This window comes from Odocoileus virginianus, chromosome 18 (assembly GCF_023699985.2).
Source record: "Odocoileus virginianus isolate 20LAN1187 ecotype Illinois chromosome 18, Ovbor_1.2, whole genome shotgun sequence".
Taxonomy (NCBI): domain Eukaryota; kingdom Metazoa; phylum Chordata; class Mammalia; order Artiodactyla; family Cervidae; genus Odocoileus; species Odocoileus virginianus.
The window spans coordinates 54,496,904-54,516,806 of record NC_069691.1 but is presented as its reverse complement, the minus strand read 5'-3'; the positions used below and the strand labels follow the sequence as shown (position 1 = coordinate 54,516,806).

The 19,903-nt window shown below is 37.9% G+C and overlaps 2 pseudogenes; one reads left to right on the top strand and one right to left on the bottom strand.

Annotated features, from left to right (window-relative positions):
• The first annotated feature begins 434 nt into the window (after nucleotides 1–434).
• Nucleotides 435–1,396, top strand: LOC110131448 (olfactory receptor 5F1-like; annotated as a pseudogene).
• A 15,339-nt stretch (nucleotides 1,397–16,735) lies between these two features.
• Nucleotides 16,736–17,669, bottom strand: LOC110131443 (olfactory receptor 5AL1-like; annotated as a pseudogene).
• Between the last annotated feature and the right edge of the window lie 2,234 nt (nucleotides 17,670–19,903).

Sequence of the window (19,903 nt, the reverse complement as noted above, 5' to 3'; positions counted from 1 at the left end):
ATTTTGGATGACAGTGGGCTAGAAGAGAAAGAATAGAATGTATATGTTGCATTTTCAGAAACTTAAATGGACTATACGAACTTTGACCAGCAAACAGGTAGTTCCACAACCCAGATTCAATACAGACAATTGCTTATTGAATTCCAATGCTTGTTCATTTGTGCACTAATTTCCCCTTTACTACAGTCACTCTGGGAGTTGGTGATGGACAGGGAGGCCTGGCATGCTATAGTCCATGCAGTCTCAAAGAGTCAGACATGACTGAGTGACTGAACTGAACTGATAGTCACCCTGCTTGCTCTACTATATTATCCCAGGATTTCATTTTTTCCATGTGTTAGTAACTTCATTAACATTTCTACTACTTCTTGTGAAATTTGGACAATGACATATTTACAAAGAATACAAGTTTAAGCATACAGCATCTTTAATAAATGGCCAGAAATAAATGTACTTTGCTGATGGAGTTCCTCCTGTTGGGATTAGCAGACACATTGGAGCTACAGGCTATCCTTTTTTTTCTCTCTTTTTGGGTGATTTACACACTTACAGTTGTGGGAAATATTGGAATGATCTTTTTAATCAGGACTGATTCCAGACTTCACACACCCATGTACTTCTTCCTGGCAACCTGTCCTTTGTGGATGTTTGTTATTCATCCACCATCACTCCAAAGATGCTAGTAGACTTTTTTTTACCAGAGAAGAAAACCATCTTCTTTGCTGGCTGCTTTCTGCAGATGTACTTCTTTATAGCCTTGGCCACAAATGAATGCATCCTTTTTGGGTGAATGGCCCGTGACCGCTATGTGGCCATATGCAACCCTCTCCTTTACGCCTTGATCGTGTCCAGGACGGTCCACCTGAAAGCAGCAGCAGGGGCTTTTACAGCAGGACTGGTGAACTCTGTGGTTCACACAGGTTATGTGAGCAGCTTGTCATTGTGCAGTTCCAATGTCATCCATCACTTCTTCTGTGACACCCCTCCAACTTTTAAGCTCTCATGTTCTGATACACACCTGTATGAAAGCATCTTGTCCACTTTTGCTGGTGTGAATATAGTTGGAAGTCTGCTGGTGATCCTCACCTCCTACTGCTACAGTCTCTTCTCCATCTTCCATATACATGCAGGGGAGGGGAGGCACAAAGCGTTCTCCACGTTTGAGTCTCACCTGACAGCCACCATCCTGTTCTATTCCACCTCCACCTATGCTTATCTCAGACCTTCCTCCAGCTACTGCCTGACTCAGGACAAAGTGGCTTCCGTGTTCTACACAGTGGTCATCCCCATGCTGAATCCTCTGATCTACACCCTCCGGAAGAGTGAAATGAAGGAGGCTTTATGGAATGCAATTACTAGGAAAAGGGTCCCTTCGTTTCTGGCATTGTTTGGTTAATTTTCTGAACTAAATGGAGTATTTAATGAATTTTATAATACTGGTTGAAGCTTACTCTGACTGTAGGCTTCATTTTCTTAGTAGAGTACATATTGAACTTTAAAATGCTGGATCAGCTTATCATTTTACATTAGAATATTTTCTAAGTAACCATGTTGTATTTATATCCAAATATATGAATACAATTGGAGATGTAAATTGCAACCCACTCCAGGATTCTTGCTTGGGAAATCCCATGAACAGAGGAGGCTAGAGGGCTTCTCTGTCCATGGGGTTGCAAAGAATTGGACATGACTTAGCAACTAACCCTCATATTCAACAGGATAAACTAAATTATCAAATTTATATGAAACTCTAAAACTTTCATCTAATTGTTCTATATTTCCACTGGGTTCTCAAAAGTACGATGTGTTTTAATGCAACTTTGGTTAGAGAACAAAAAGATTAATTATTGGGCTTCCCAGGTGGCACAGTGGTAAAGAATCTGCCTACCAATGAAAGAGATGGAGGGGACAACGGTTCGACCCCTGGGTCAAGAGGATCCCCTGGAGAAGGAAATGGCAACCCACTCCAGCATTCTTACCTGGAAAATCCCATGGGCAGAGGAGTTTGGTGATCCACAGTCTGCCATGGGGTAGCAAAGTGGGCCATGACTGAGTACCTGATCATTTAGAGACAAAAGTTACAATATCATATGATCTAAGCATATACAGTATTTTTAAGGTCCATTTAGTTTTTCCTTTGGTCTTCTTTGTCAGAATTCATGATTAATATTAATAAGAGATATTGATATATTACATATGTCAAAAATACTTAAAATTTATTTCCATTTTAAGTTTTTGAATTATTTCCCCAGGAGATGCTTAAGTCATATTTCATACTAAACTTTTAATTGTAGAAGTAGACCTTTTATTTCCCTTCTTCCCCTCATGCACATATATGTTCATTAAATAATAAGTATGAGCTTATACAAACATATGCTATCAAGAAAATTGCTGACTGACTGGAATGCAACAATTAAAGTAGCACTCCTTGGATTCCTTCCATTCTCCATAGGTTTTCCAATGCTTTTCTCACTTCCTCTCTCCCAGAATGAGACATATACACAAACCACAAGCACAAACATTCAACTATGGCAATTTTTAATCAGGCCAAGGCTCCAAAGCAGGTAGGTCAATGCTCAGTGAATGAATGTGACACATATTCTTTATAACTAGTTCATGGATTTCCTGGGTATGGGAATTTGTTATCAAGTTAGCAATAAAAATGAGTTAAGATGTGTCTTAATGTTAAAGTTAAGCATTATATGGAGTTATCTAGGAAGCTGGCTTAGTAGAACTCTGGAGAAAACTGAGTGGGATCCAGGACTTGCTAGGGAGACAGGACCTGAGATGCTGTCAAGCTAACTTTATGGCCTGGCATGAAAGGTCAGTCAGTTCTAACATCCATCGCCCTATGGTCCACATAGTTGACCTTCACCAAACGGATATTCATGAAGTCATCAATGTTGTTACTTCATCCCTGGACCATGCTCTCACCCCACAGGTCCAAATGGTTATCTCGTCCTGGAGGCCATGCAGCAGACTGATCTGGCTGTTCTCAGAGATGTTTCACTCCTTCACTGAGTCAGTGGCTCACCCACATTTTTCTGCACCAGCAGGCTGCTCATTGGCTATATTTTTCTGCTTTCTCTGTCCTGAGTATTCAGTGAAATCATACACATGGTCAAGATATATCATTAATAAATATTATATTTCTTGCATCAAATACTTTAATTTCTAGTATAATTTAGAAATAGAAACAATGTTTCCGAGATTAAATCCATTTATTCTGTGATTTAGGGCTTCCCTGGGAGCAGTAAAGAACCTGCCTGCTAATGCAAGAAACAGATTTGATCCTTGGGTCAGGGAGATCCCCTGAAGAAGGAAATGGCAAACCACTCCAGTATTCTTGCCTAGGAAAGCCCATGAACAGAGGAGTCTGGTGGGCTTCAGTCCATGGGATTGCAGAGTCGGACATGACTGAGTGACTAAACACCAAATTCTGAGTTTTAGGTTTTATGCATATCATATTTTGAACCTTGTTCTCTAGTCTCTATGTCTAGTCTCATATTTAGTTACTTTCATTTGCAAAGTCTTCAAATATTTTCAACTTTGGGAACTGTTACCATTTAATTATATTTGTTAATTTTAATTAACTGAATATGTACTGCTTATGTAACTCAAGATTATTTATTTAGCATTTAATTGCTTGTGAACATTATTTTTAAAGCATATTTTCTTGCTCATTTTTCAAATAATTTATGTAAAACATATTCAAAATATTTTTTTTTTAATTTTCTTTGACTCAAAAGAAATTTAGAATGTAAAAGCATTGAGACCTCTAATTATGAGTTTGATTTTATCCTTCTCTTCTTTAGAACCTGACATTTATTAAACCCTCCCTGATGAATGTAGCATTCTTTTGCGCCTTTTGCTATTTGCATTTTGTTCTGTTTTTCTAATGTCCCTAGTCTTTTATTTCACTTAAACATTTAACATCACCACCTACCACTTATCGACCATGTTTTGCCTTATTCAAGGGTTTCTGAGTATTTTATTTACTAAAGTTAATGAATTTTGAAACCCATGCCTTCATGCTTTGTTCAGGAAATATTCATCAGCAATTTGGGAAATCAGAGACTAACTTACAAAACCTGTGAATGTCATAAAGTTGGAAAATTAAGCAAACACACTGGTAAGGATGAAATAATCAGTATTTAGGAATCACAAAGATTCAAATACACAACCTCCCAAAAAGATGAACTTATTGGGGTCCTGCATTTAGGAAGAAGAAATGTGCAGAGACAGTTGGTATTAATATATAAAAATAATGTTTTATTTGCATTTGTTAAATATAAACTAACATGCACAAAAATAATTTTCATTGGTTAATTTAAAAATAGAAAGTCTTACATTTTGTAAACAACTATTAGGTAAAGGGTAGTGGTGAGGTTAAATGAAACAATAAGCCTGTTTAACTTCACACAACTCAATTAAGTTAAAACATAGTGTATTAGCTTATAATTATGTTTTAAAAGAGAAAGATAAGTGATATTATGTCAAGAGGACAAAACTAAAAGGGTCACATGTATGGAAAAAAGTGAAATATAAAATAGTTGAATAGATTTAAAAAGATACAATCTGTAGTAAATGAAAGCACAATGAACTTTATTGAAAATATGTAGACATTGAAACATAAATTTATAGAGGCAAATAAGTAGTCTTTTAGAAATTGTATGGAATATATCTCAAATAGAAGGTATGACATCAGAAAGCAAAAAGGTGGTCATTTGTTGCTAAACTTAGGTATAATTTATTGCTTTGGCTGGGAAATTGGTATGTATCATCTTTTTATCTTTAAATTGTGTTATTTTCATCCTACTTTGAAGACGTTGCATATACCTACATTCCATCCTTAACTGAAAATAGTCTATGAGATGTTTTAGTCACTTAATAAAAATTATTATCCTAGAGTTGTTACTAAAGAAGGATGAATCTTATCCAAGGAATTTCAAGTTTTTCCAAAGAAGAGATCAATGGGTTAAAGAGCTATGTCATAAACCTGGTTTCTGAATTGGGTTCCAATCCTCAACTTCCTGAAATTGTATGATCATTGTAAACTTGTGTTGTAAAACAAATAAACCTATAACATATCATTCATTATCCATGTTTTTGTTGCATCTGTGTCAGATTCATTAACACTCTGGTTAGAGAAGACAGAAAGATGAAAAGAACATACAGACTTGGAGAGTATATGGAGATACAAAGTTTATTTAAATGCAAAACAGACTCTTACTTTCAGATCAAAAAAAAAAAAGAGAGAGAGAGAGATTTTTGCCAAGATGCATAATGCTGAGCAACTTTACCCTACATTTTCTTCTAGGTGTTTTATGGTTTAAAGGCTTATATTTACCCTTAATCAATTTGAGCTAAATTTTGTTCATGCTGTAAGTTAGGTGTCCAATTTCATTCTTTAACAGGTGGCTATACAATTTTCTCAGTATTAGTCATTGGAGAATTGGTCTTTTTCCCACTGAGTGTTCTTAGCTCCTTCGTCAAATATAATTGACTATACATAAATGTTAGTTGACTCTACACAGCTGTGCTGTGTGGCATGCAGGATTTATTTCCCCAACCATGGATCAAACCGAGGCCCCACACAGTGGAAGTGCAGAGTCTGAACCACTGGACTGCCAGGGAAATCCCTAAAAGACTTGGCCTTAATGGCTCCAGAAGGGCCCAAAAGACAACATTTTAGGCCTGTAAGGAATAGAAGTAGAGTATTATTTGCAATAGTGAAGACATGGAAGGAATCTGACTATCCAAGAGTGGATGAATAGGTAGAGAAAATGTTTTATGTGTATGTACATGCACACACAAAAAATGGAATTAATAGCCATGAAAAAGGATATTTTACCATTTTTGACAACATGGATGGACCTTGAGGGCATTATGCTAAGTGAAAAAACTAACCAATCTGATCACATGGAACACAACCTTGTCTAACTCAATGAAACTCTGAGCCATGCAGTGTAGGGCCACCCAAGACAGATGGGTCATGGTGGAGAGGTCTGACAGAATGTGGTCCACTGGAGAAGGGAATGGCAAACCACTTCAGTATTCTTGCCTTGAGAACCCCATGAACAGTATGAGAAGGAAAAATGATAGGATACTGAAAGAGGAACTCCTCAGGTCGGTAGGTGCCCAATATGCTACTGGAAATCAGTGGAGAAATAACTCCAGAAAGAATGAAGGGATGGAGTCAAAGCAAAAATAATACCCTGTTGTGGATGTGACTGGTGATAGAAACAAGGTCTGATGCTATAAAGAGCAATATTGCATAGGAACCTAGAATGTTAGATCCATGAATAAAGGCAAACTGGAAGTGGTCAAACAGGAGAGGGCAAGAGTAAATGTCAACATTCTAGGAATCAGCGAACTAAAATGGACTGGAATGGGTGAATTTATCTCAGATGACCATTATATCTACTAGTGTGGGCAGGAATCCCTTAGAAGAAATGGAGTAGCCATCATGGTCAACAAAAGAGTCCAAAATGCAGTACTTGGATGCAATCTCAAAAACGACAGAATGATCTCTGTTCATTTCCAAGGCAAACCATTCATGGTAATCCAAGCCTATGCCCCAACCAGTAACACTGAAGAAGTGGGAGTTAAAGGGTTCTATGAAGACTTACATGAACTTTTAGAACTAACACACAAAAAAATATGTCCTTTTCATTATAGGGGACTGGAATGGAAAAGTAGGAAGTCAAGAAACACCTGGAGTAGCAGGCAAATTTGGCCTTGGAGTACAGAATGAAGCAGGGCAAAGGCTAATAGAGTTTTGCAAAGAGAACACACTGGTCATAGCAAACACCTTCTTCCAACAAAACAAGTGAAGACTCTACACATGGACATTACCAGATGGCCAACACCAAAATCAAACTGATTATATTCTTTGCAGCCAAAGATAGAGAAGCACTATACAGTCAGCAAAAACAATACCAGGAGCTGACTATGGCTCAGATCATGAACTCCTTATTGCCAAATTCAGAATTAAACTGAAGGAAGTAGGGAAAACCACTAGACCATTCAGGTATGACCTAAATCAAATCCCTTATGACTATACAGTGGAAGTGAGAAATAGATTTAAGGGACCAGATCTGATAGACAGAGAGCCTGATGAACTATGGACAGAGGTTCGTGACATTGTATAGGAGACAGGGATCAAGACCATCCCCATGGAAAAGAAATGCAAAAAGGCAAAATGGTTGTCTGAGGAGACCTTACAAATGGCTGTGAAAAGAAGAGAAGTGAAAAGCAAAGGAGGTAAGGAAAGATATCCCCATTTGAATGCAGAGTTCCAAAGAATAGCCAGGAGAGATAAGAAAGCCTTCCTCAGCAATCAATGCAAAGAAATAGAGGAAAAGAACAGAATGGGGAAGACTAGAGATCTCTTCAAGAAAATTAGAGATATCAAGGGGAAATTTCAGGCAAAGATGGGTTTGATAAAGGACAGAAATGGTATGGACCTAACAGAAGAAGAAGATATCAAGAAGAGGTGGCAAGAATACACAGAAGAACTGTACAAAAAAGATCTTCACGACCCAGATAATCACAATGGTGTGATCACTCACCTAGAGCCAGACATCCTGGATTGTGAAGTCAAGTGGGCCTTAGAAAGTATCACTACGAACAAAGCTAGTGGATGTGATGGAATTCCAGTTGAGCTACTTCAAATCCTGAAAGATGATGCTGTGAAAGTGCTACACTCAATATGCCAGCAAATTGGGAAAACTCAGCAGTGGCCACAGGACTGGAAAAGGTCAGTTTTCATTCCAATTCCAAAGAAAGGCAATCCCAAAGAATGCTCAAACTACTGCACCATTGCACTCATCTCACACGCCAGTAAAGTAATGCTCAAAATTCTCCAAGCCAGGTTTCAGCAATAAGTGAACTGTGAACTTCCAGATGTTCAGGCTGGTTTTAGAAAAGGCAAAGGAACCGGAGATCAAATTGCCAACATCTAGTGGATCATCAAAAAAGCAAAAGAGCTCCAGAAAAACATCTATTTCTGCTTTATTGACTATGCCAAAGCCTTTTACTATGTGGATCACAATAAATTGTGGAAAATTCTGAAAGAGATGGGATTACCAGACCACCTGACCTGCCTCTTGAGAAACCTCTATGCAGGTCAGGAAGCAACAGTTAGAACTGGACATGGAACAACAGACTGGTTCCTAAGCACAAGCTGGAATCAAGATTGCCAGGAGAAATATCAATAACCTCAGATATGCAGGTGACACCACCCTTATGGCAGAAAGTGAAGGTGAACTAAAAAACCTCTTGATAAAAGTGAAACAGGAGAGTAAAAAAGTTGACTTAAAGCTCAACCTTCAGAAAACTAAGATCATGGCATCTGGTCCCATCACTTCATGGGAAATAGATGGGGAGACAGTGGAAACAGTGTCAGACTTTATTTTGGGGGGCTCCAAAATCACTGCAGATGGTGACTGCAGCCATGAAATTCAAAGACACTTACTCCTTGGAAGGAAAGTTATGACCAATCTAGACAGCATATTAAAAAGCAGAGACATTACTTTGCCAACAAAGTTCCATCTGGTCAAGGCTATGGCTTTTCCAGTAATCATGTATGTATGTGAGAGTTGGACTATAAAGAAAGCTGAGTGCCAAAAACTGGATGCTTTTGAACTATGGTGTTGGAGAAGACTTTTGAGAGTCCCTTGGACTGCAAGGAGATCCAACCAGTCCATCCTAAAGGAAATCAGATCTGGGTGTTCATTGGATGAACTGATGCTGAAGCTGAAACTCCAGTACTTTGGCCACCTCATGCGAAGATGTGACTCATTGAAAAAGATGCTGATGCTGGGAGGGATTGGGGGCAGGAGGAGCAGCCTCAATCCCTGACCTGGGAAGATTCCCTGGATTAGGAAATGGTAACCTACTCCAGTATTCTTGCTTGGAAAAGTCCATGGACACAGGAGTTTGGCAGGTTACAATTCATGCAGTAATGAAGAGAAGGACACAACTGGATGCTGGGCACTGGCGCTGACTGGACTTCATTTGATGCCTTCATATCTTGTTTCCATCGTGATGAAATTTTTGTGCCCTGTCTAATTTCTAGAAAATGGTCAAACCATAAATATGAGCATTTAAGTCATATTCTGGTTCATAATTTCTATTCTAGAGTTATGAAGAAACCAAAACTTTGTCTAATTATTGCAGCTCACACACTATCACCAAATCCAAACTATGCACACAATGGTATATGGCATCTCACATTGGTAGTACATATATTTTACATTAGCTATTTCAATCGTATCTCCATCTGAGTTAGCTTTTACCTAGCTGACTCTTTAGGATTTATTTTTTAATTCAGGGAAGTATTAAACCCATTGGTATCCTTTAATGCATTCTAGCAATACCTTCCCTCATATGTTAAAAATCTGAATTATGAAAAAAAAAATAATAGCAGCTTGAAATTGAAAAAAATTAACCAGTGATTCTATTACCAAATTATTTGGTGTTAGTGAATATGAAGTATCTCTCCAGAAAATTTAAAAGTTCCCAAGTGCCTATTGCTTGCCCATAATATATACTATGAAAGAAATTAGGTTAATATTTCCATTTCTAGTCAGGTTGCAAAAATTCAGAATATCTGGGAAAACTAAGAAAAATATAATTTTTTGTAGCTACCATTCTTTACTTGTCTATTTTAATTGAATAACTGCTGATCATTAAGTAAAGAGAAACTGAAGTCAGAGTGTGCTTAAGTGTCAGTGATGAAACTGTCTCTCTGGGTCTTATTACAAAACTCTTCCCTGCAAACAGAATTCCCTACTGTAATTGCTAAAGGTAGATTTACCTTTTAATCAGTTTCAAGGAGACTTATTAAAATGATGTTTCTCAGCTTTTTCTTGGGGATATATTAACAGAAACCAATTTCAACAAACAAAGTTTCGACTCAGGATTAATGAATATGGGGTGCAGTTTGACTGTGTTGAAGTAATCATCTGATTCCTCAGGGATGATCTGTCCTCAGCCTTGAAGCATCTTCCTTTGAGAGATCAAACTGCAGGCTGCAGTGGGAAGATTACAGGTTTTGGAGCAGGATGTAGGTTTGACTTAAGCTCATCAGTTACCTCCCCACACACACAGTTGGGAAAGTCATAAACTCTGAGTCCCAATTAAGAAAGAAAAATATTACTTATAACACCACGCACTTTTGATGAGTAAACCTTTCATGGACAGTAAATGAATTTGCAAACTGCAAATTGATGCTGCTATAATAATTGCAAGTAGAATGATAGTAACGATAACTGTGACTAAGATTTATTGGGTCCTAATTCTGTGCCAAGCAAGGTACTAAAAAGATCTGCATACTTTATATTGTTATTCCTTACAAAACACAATAGTGCAGGAAAAATACTCCCATATTTTAGATGAGAGAAACTCAGATAATTTAAATAATTTGTCTCAAGTCACAGCTGACTAAATCATTAGCTAGTATCAAGAATCAAGGTCTAACTGCAGAAGGGCTATATATTTCAAAATTAATGCAATCTAAAATTCTCAAGAATGTACTATTATTGTGTCCCTTTCAGAATGTCTAACAAAATTCTTGGATACTTTTGTCATTTGTAGTAGTAGTATAATAGATAGATAGATAGACAAATACATACATGCATATATACATATGTATATCATTAAATTGTTTTAAATATCTCAACCAAAGAAATTATTTTTCTTTCCTCAAATAAGAATCCCACTATAGAATCCCTTATCATACCAACATAAACCAGAGAGCAATAAACTATGAAAGTACATCTCTAAATTCTCTTGTTTTTGAAGTACACACACATCATCTATAATATATATTTTTTACATTTTGAATTCCATTTTTTCTGTCACATTCAGAGGTAGCAACTGTAAAGGACAGTTTGAAGGTATATATGTATATCTTTTTTTCTCATGTAAAGATTTGCTGACCTGTATGATAATAGTTTTAATAAAGACATATTAGTATTTCAAACCACAAGCTGAAACAACTATTTACAGACTTTCAATGATTTTTATCTTTTTACTAAAAAAACTAATTATCATGTAATCAGGTTTTTTACTATGGAAATTTTCAAACCTATACAAAATTACAAGATTTGATGCAATAATTTCCTCCATAAAACCTGCCAGCTTTAACATGTCTCATTGTCAGATATGTTCCAGCCATACTTCTTGTGGTTCAGTGACTCAGTTCATCTCTAGGTCAATTCATGTTGCTGCAAATGGCATTATTTCAGTTTTTCTTTATGGCTCAGTAGTAGTATTCTATTGTATATGTTTTAATTGCAAGGACATATAGGATGGATAAACAATAAGGTCCCACCATATAGCACAGGGAACTATGTTCAATATTCTGTGATAAACCATAATAGAAATGAACATGAAGAATATATATGTATATATTGTATATATATATGTATATAATGCATGCTCAGTCACTCAGTCATGTCCACCTCATTGTGACCCCATGGACTGTAGCCCTCCAGGCATTATATATATATATACATGTATATATATAATGTATATATATGTATACACAGAGATATGAATCTCTTTGCAGAAATGTCAACTATCCTTTAATAAAAAATTAAAAAAAGAAAAGGTGGCATATACATACATAGGAATATTAGCCTTAAAAAGAAAGAAATTCTGCCATATGTGACAACATAGATGAGGATGAGGATACTATAAGTAAATATAATATGAATATAATATAAATATAAATTATAAATATAAATTATAAATATTTTATATTTAAATATAAATACAAATATATTTTTATATATTATATTATATATTATATATATTTATATTATATATATTTATATATTTTTATATATTATATATTATAGATAAATTTATATTAATATATAAATTATAAATATATTATAATTGTTAATTATATTATTATATATCATATGTTATATTATTAATTATATAAATATAAATATATTAATATATTATAAATATATTATAATTAAATAAATATATTATAATAAATAAATAAATATATTAATATGAATATAAAATATTTTTTTCATTTATTTGTATTAGTTGGAGGCTAAGTACTTTACAATATTGTAGTGGTTTTTGTCATACATTGACATGAATTAGCCATGGATTTACATGTATATAAATATAAATTATAAATATAAAATATAAATATTTTATATTTAACTATAAATATATTTATATTTATATATTATATAAGTAATATATAAATATAAATATAAAATATAAATATAATATAAAATAAATAAAATATAAATATAAGTAAAATAAGCCAGTTAGAGTGGGATAAATTGCTCATTATTCCACTTACATAATGTATCTAAAATAGTCCTTAAAATAATTAAATTTTCTTGAAAGTATGATTTATTAATTTAACAAAATAAATTGTAGAAGTACTAGATTTTCAAGAATACGCTTAGAATGTAAATATTCTGATGAGTTTAATTTTTTGTTGCTTATGTATAAGTACCTCATATTCCCTCAATTATATTTATTTACATATTAGTTCATAGAAGTCCATATTTTAATATCATTTGACTGCTTCATAGTAACATTACAGTGTTATCTATGAAGAAAAACCATTAGTGATTATATATTTATACACAGATTTTTTTCCCCTCAGATCTTCTTCTTGTTACTTAATTTGGTTTTTAGATAATTAATAAGCATAGATGTTGATATTTTATTGTATAATTAATAACCCAGGCTGAGGACCATTAGTATTCATTTCTCCTGAATATCTTTTCCTGAATAGCTTTTCCCCAATGTGGTGACTTTTCCCTTCATTTTCTTTTCCAGAGTATATGAGCCCCATGAAAGATTCATTCATTGTGCCAGATTCAGGGTCATCTATCTTTCAAATTATTTTTCTAATTAAACAAATAATTTAAATTTAGTTTTTAAATGAATTTGGATCAATGTTCAAAACCAGTTCAGTTCAGTCACTCAGTCATGTCTAACTCTTTGTGACCCCATGGACTGCAGCATGCCAGGCTTCCCTGTCCATCACCAACTCCTGGAGCTTACTCAAACTCATGGCCATCAAGTCAGTGATGCCATCCAACCATCTCATCCTCTCTCCTCCTGCCCTCAAAGTTTCCCGGCATCAGGGTCTTTTCCAGTGAGTCATCTCTTTGCATCAGGTGGACAAAGTATTGGAGCTTCAGCTTCAGCATCAGTCCTTCCAAAGAATATTCAGGACTGATATGTCCTTTTGAATTGACTGGTTTGATTGCACTACAGTCCAAGGGACTCTTGAAAGTCTTCTCTGATGCCAGTTAGAAATGTTTAAAATAGTCACTAAAAATCTGTTTTAACAAAATTAAACTCATTTTTTTCTCTAGTTATTAGCTACATGCTTTTTAAAGAACTACATAGTGTATGACATAAACCACTACAATATTGTGGAGTAATTAGCCTCCAACTAATAAAAATAAATGAAAAAAAAAGAAATACATAAACTGCTTTGCATTTTTTTATTTTTTAAATACCCGTCTCAGTAGAGTGTTTTAAAATTTAGCTGAGACCATCCATTTAAAGAGTTTCATTCAGCACCAGACACACAGAATAAGATTTAACTGATTTTATCTCCAGTTTTACTTTGAAAAGTTTGGAACAAAATAATTAATATTTTATTAATGCAATCCTTACTAAATGCAACAAAAATAGCTTAAATTTTGTTTCAAGAAAATATATGCTTATTTTAATAGCAGGAATGGAAGAACCAAAAAAATTCAGTTTCAAATATAATCACAAACACAAGAAAAAATAAATATAAAATTGCCATTCAAAAATAAAATGGCCAATTAGGTAAGTGAGTGAGTGAGTGATAGTCACTCAGTCGTATCCAACTCTTTGAGACCCCACGGACTGTCGCTTGCCAGACTCCTCTGCCCATGGAGTTCTCCAGGCAAGCATACTTGAGTGGGTTGCCATTGCTACCCAACCATAGTTTTGATTTGCATTTCACTAACAATTAGTGATACTGAGCATATTTTCATGTATTTTTTTTTTTTACTATCGGTATGTCTTCTTTGGGGAAATGTCTATCCATCTTCAAAATATCTACAGGCAATGCATGCTAGAGAGGGTATGGAGAAGAAAGAGCTCTCCTATCCTGTCGGTGGGGATGTGAGCTGGTGTAACCTCTATGGAAAACAGTGTGGAAGTTCCTTAAAGTACATAAAACTGCAGCTGCCGTGTGTGCTTCGTTGCTCATTCACGTCTGATTCTTTGCAAACCTGTGGACTGTCACCCACCAGACTCCTCTGTCCGTGGAGACTCCTTCCAGATCTTCTTCACCCAGGGATTGAAACCAGGTCTCCTGGGCAACTTTACCAGCTGAGTGCCTGGAGAAGCCCACCTGGACATATATCTGAAGAAAACCATAATTTCTAAGAATACATGCACCCCAATGTGCATTGCAGCACAATTTGCAAAAGCCTGGACATGGAAGCAACTTAAATGTCCATCAACAGAGCAAGGGATAAAGATGTGGTACATATGTACAATGGAATATTGCTTAGCCATAAAAAAGAATGAAACAATGCTCTTAACAGGAACAGGGATGGACCTAGAGACTGTCAAAGTGAGTGAAGTAAGTCAGAAAGAGAAAGACAAATATATCATATCCCTTATGTGGAATCTACAAAAATAGTACAGATGAACTTGTTTGCAAAACAGAAATAGAATTACAGATATAGAAAAGAAACTTACAGTTGCCAAGGGAGGAAAGACAGATGAGTGCATCGGGAGGTTGGGACTGACCTATCCACGCTGTTGTGTGTAAAACAGATGCCCGAGGAGAACCTGCTGCAGGGCACAGGGCCCTCTCCTCAGTGCTCTGTGGTCCCCAAATGGGAAGTGAATCAGAAAAAGAGTGGGTATATGTGTATAACTAATTCACTTTGCTGCATAGCAGGAAACTAATGCAATATTGCAAAGCAACTATACCCCAACAAAATTAATAAAAGCAATTGTGATGAAATTTAGGGGCAGTGGGAGGTAGGATGGGCTTCCCAGTTTGTGCTGGTGGTAAACAACCTGCCTGCCAATGCAGGAGAAGCCAGGGCCCCTCTTCCATCCGAGGATCAGGAAAATCCCCTGGAGGAGGGCATTGCACCCCACTCCAGTATTCTTGCCTGGAGAATCCCATGGACAGGGGAGCCTGGTGGGCTACGGCCCATGGGGTCACAGAGCATCAGACATGACTGAAGTGACAGCATGCATGCATGCGTAGGAGTAGAATGGCCTCAGAATAGCTCAGTGGTGTGGGCACTGCACGGCATCTCAGTGGTGTGGGCAATGCACTTTTAGAGAATGATTATGCCAAATGTTCAACATGAAGCTGTTTGCACTTCTGAGATATAAAATTTCTCTGTCTTAAAGAGTTCATGTTGGAATCATGCTGATTCCATTTATATAAAACTGTAGGAAATAAGCAGTCAGACATGACTGAAGCAACTTAGCATGCAGCATGCATGTAAGAATCACAAAGCAATCCACAATAACAGGAACCAGATTGGTGGTTACCCAGGGTCAGTGGAGGAGGATCCTCGGGGAAAGGGACAAACTCATTCAGCATTTTCTCTGTGGTGATGTTTCAAAACTTATCAAATTGAGTACTTTAAATATGTACAGTATAAAAAAATCATTTATATCAATTTGAAACAAAAATGAAAAGGAATGAAATTGCTTTAATGATGACAATACAATAACTTGTTAGCTTTTATATTTTCATTTTGTTGATTTTAAAATAAAGCATATCACATTGCCAACTCTTTCTAAAAAGGCTATGCATGCTATAACAATGCTGAAAATAATGTTACTAATTAGGTGTAATAGTCAACACTCATGAAGTGCTTGGTTTGTACTATGAAATATGTAAGCCTTTTATAGTCATAATCTTATTTAATCTTCACAATCAGTCCAGGACAAAGGAACTATTACTATTGTAGATGAAGAAACCAAGGAAAAGAGACATGAAATATAATAATTTACCCGATAACAACTATTACTTGGAAAAACTAAAATTGTTACCCAAACTGTGTGAAGGAAGAGTCCTTGTTTCTACTCACAACTGATATAGATCAAGCAAGGAATTATAATGGCAGGAAAGAGCTCCAGTGAACTAAACTGATACAGTGTCAGTATTGGTTGTCACCAAGGGTTCAATGTCAAGGTTGTTCTGCTGGTGCTATTCTTTGAGCTGAATGCAAGAAGAGGAGTGTTAGGAAGATTATTCAGAGTGTTAAAACAAACAAAAAAAGAAAAGTCTTGCTACTAAACTTTGCCTTATTTTCCAGATTATCTATGCAGCAAACTTGAAATATAAGATACCAAATGTTGATCTATCTTAGTATGATCCATATGACACAGAATTCAGATAAAGTCATTATGCCTGATGTTCCATTTCTTTAATTTTAAAAATGTATGTTCAAACAGGCTAAGATATCTCTGTCTCTGTTTCTCTCTGTCTTTCCTTGTTTGTCTGTCTCTTTCTCCTTTTAAAATTGAACACCTCCAAATTTTAAAAAAAAATGCCTTTCATGTGTAAATCACCAATAATGAAACAGTGGGTAAGACATATTGAGTAAATATGAACACTGGAAGTGAGGAATTTGACACTACTATTTCTCAGCATTTTGACTCTAGATAAGCCATAATTCCCAGTCCTCTGATTCCTTCCTGTCCTTGGTTTTTTCAGTTATTTGACAGTCAAATGGAACTTTTCTGTAATTCTCTTCAGTGCATTCTTTACTTCCTGATTCCTTGAGCTATAGATCAATGGGTTTAACTTGGGAATCACTACCACATAGAATACTGAAGCAAATTTGTCTGTGTTCAGAGAAAGGCTTGAATTGGGCAGGAGGTACATAAAAATGATTGTTGCATAAAAATGGAGGTGAGATGGGAAACACAGGTAGAAAAGGCTTTTTGCCTTCCTTCAGCAGAACGGATCCTCAGAATGGCAAAGAGGATGAAGACATAAGAAATGATCACAATCAGTAGAGAGCAAAGGGTGTTGAACCCAGCAATGGTTAACAGCATCAGCTCTTTGACTTGAGTGTCAGAGCAAGCCAGCATGACCAATGGAACGTCATCACAGTGGAAGTGGTTGACCCTATTGGAGCCACAGAAAGACAAGAGGAATGTTGCGACTGTCTGTGCAAGACCAACAATGAATCCATAAATATAAGTGCTAGCAATGATCTGATTGCAGAGTCTTTTAGGCATGAGAATGGCAAAGAGTAAAGGGTTGCAAATGGCAACATACCAGTCATAGGCCATGACTGAGAGCAAATACTGTTCACAAACTACAAATGTGATGAAGCAGCACACCTGAATGGCACATGCATAAAATGTTATACTTTTAACTTCACGCAGAAAATTCACCAAGGTGTTTGGGGTGACAGACGAAGTAAAGAAAAATCAATAAAAGCCAGATGGCTGAGAAAAAAATACATGGGTGCGTGAAATTGCCGGCTGACCTGTATTAGCACAATCAAACCAAGATTATCCAGGACACTAGCTAAACAGATTACTAGGAATACACCAAAGAGAGTGGCCTGAAGTTCTGGATTATCTGTGAGTCCCAAGAGGATAAACTCAGACACTGCAGAATAATTGCCTTTTGCCATAGTAGAGAATTATTTATTGTTTTTAACAATAAAACTCCCTAGAGCACAGTCCGAGTATTCTTGTCTTCCTTAGAGATAATCAAGCAGATGTTGGGAACTGATTCTGATCTACCCTGATCTCATGTTGGACACATTCAAAGGAGACTCTCCATGAAAATTCTGGTTTCACCAGATCTGAAAGAGACACGTGCACCCCAATGTTCATCGCAGCACTGTTTATAATAGCCAGGACATGGAAGCAACCTAGATGCCCATTAGCAGATGAATGGATAAGGAAGCTGTGGTACATATGCACCATGGAATATTACTCAGCCATTAAAAAGAATTCATTTGAATCAGTTCTAATGAGATGGATGAAACTGGAGCCCATTATACAGAGTGAAGTAAGCCAGAAAGATAAAGAACATTACAGCATACTAACACATATATATGGGATTTAGAAAGATGGTAATGGTAACCCTATATGCAAAACAGAAAAAGAGACACAGGTGTACAGAACAGACTTTTGGACTCTGTGGGAGAAGGCAAGGGTGGGATGTTTCGAGATAACAGCATCGAAACATGTATATTATCTATAGTGAAACAGATCACCAGCCCAGGTTGGATGCATGAGACAAGTGCTCGGTCCTGGTGCACTGGGAAGACCCAGAGGGATCCGGTAGGGAGGGAGGTGGAAGGGGGGGATCGAGATGGGGAATACATGTAAATCCATGGCTGATTCATGTCGATGTATGACAAAACCCACTACAATATTGTAAAGTAATTAGCCTCCATCTAATAAAAATAAATGAAAAAAAAAAAAAAGGAAAATTCTGGTTTCAGAATGAAGTGATTTGTTCTCTGCAGAATTTTCAAAGTATGAAACTCTGTGGAGTTTGGAAAGATGGCATTTTATTTACAATCTAACATAACTGAATAATCTCTCATTCTGACCTGCACCTGCCCTGCTTTCTCCTCGGCACCCCCACCCCCCTTCCGACCCGCGGCTGCTCTACCCCGCTCTGCCGCATGAAGGCCGTGGGTCACAGTCCCCCGTCTGCCTGGAACACTGTCTGCATCGTTCTCAATGCTTCTAGCGGCGCCTCAGACAACCAGCAGCAGAAAGCCCTCAGACCCACAGTTCGGAGCTGAGCCACACTGGTGTCTCCCATCAGAAGCAGAGATGAGCCTGTCACCAGACTCTGGGCTGAACTCTGGAGCTCAGCACAGATGCTCAGGCCCTGAGTACTGAGGCCTGGGCCTGGTGGTGCCAGCAGCTCACGAAGCCCGGCCTGCTGAGAGGCGGGGTGGCCCCGCCTTGACTGTGAGCCGCCTGCGAGGCAGGAGCCCGATCGGATCAGTCCTGCCTCTGGGAAAAGGGCGGTGCCTGCACGTGCAGGAGTCCCTAAACCCAGGAGACAGAGCCCTCCTCCGAGGACAGGACACCCACACGTCTGCAGAGCGGCCAGGGTCAACCACCAGCTCAGCCTGCTCGGGTTCACACGCTGCTCTGCTCGACGCTTTTGCAAGGAAAACAGTGCTACACAGGAGATGGGAGTCTGGAATCTCCCTGAGCCACACCTGTCTTCCCTCCTGTCTCCCCTGCCTCCTGAGGGAACCACTCCTTTCTCTGCTGGACTTCTACCCAAGGGCCTGGGGCCAGAGCACACTTGGGAATTGGGTGGGAGTTACAACACAGTCCCACCGTGGACTGTGGACCCTCGCGGGTCCTCTGAGGCCCACAAAGGCCTCCGGGTTTCTCGCCCCCCTGACCATCCCTCCCAGTCCCCTCATGGAGTGCAGCCTCCATCTCTCTCCCCTTCCTCACCAGAGGCTCTTTCCTCTGGGAGAAGTGTCAGAGACAAGGTGACCAATTCCACTGGGAGGTCCTGCCAAATACACCGAGCCTGCCCTGCCTGTGAGCCAGGATTTCAATCCCCATTCCCTCCCTCCTGAGCCAGCATAGCTCCCCCCACCCAGCCCACAGTGCCTGCAAGCCCCGCTCCGAGGCCCAGCCTGTGCTGCTAAGTCACTGTGGTGACCCCTCAAGAGCTGCCTCCTGGACACACCCCTCCCTCGCACCAGCCGCTGCGCCCACTGTCTTCAGAGCACAGCGGCCCCTCCTGCCCCGCGGCTGCTTCCTCTTCTCATCTCTCACTCTCGCTGACACACACAGGGGACTGCTGACCAGGCCCCAGGCTTCTCCATCTGAACCCCCCAACCGTGCCAGGCCTTCAGGTCCCAGCACCAGCGCC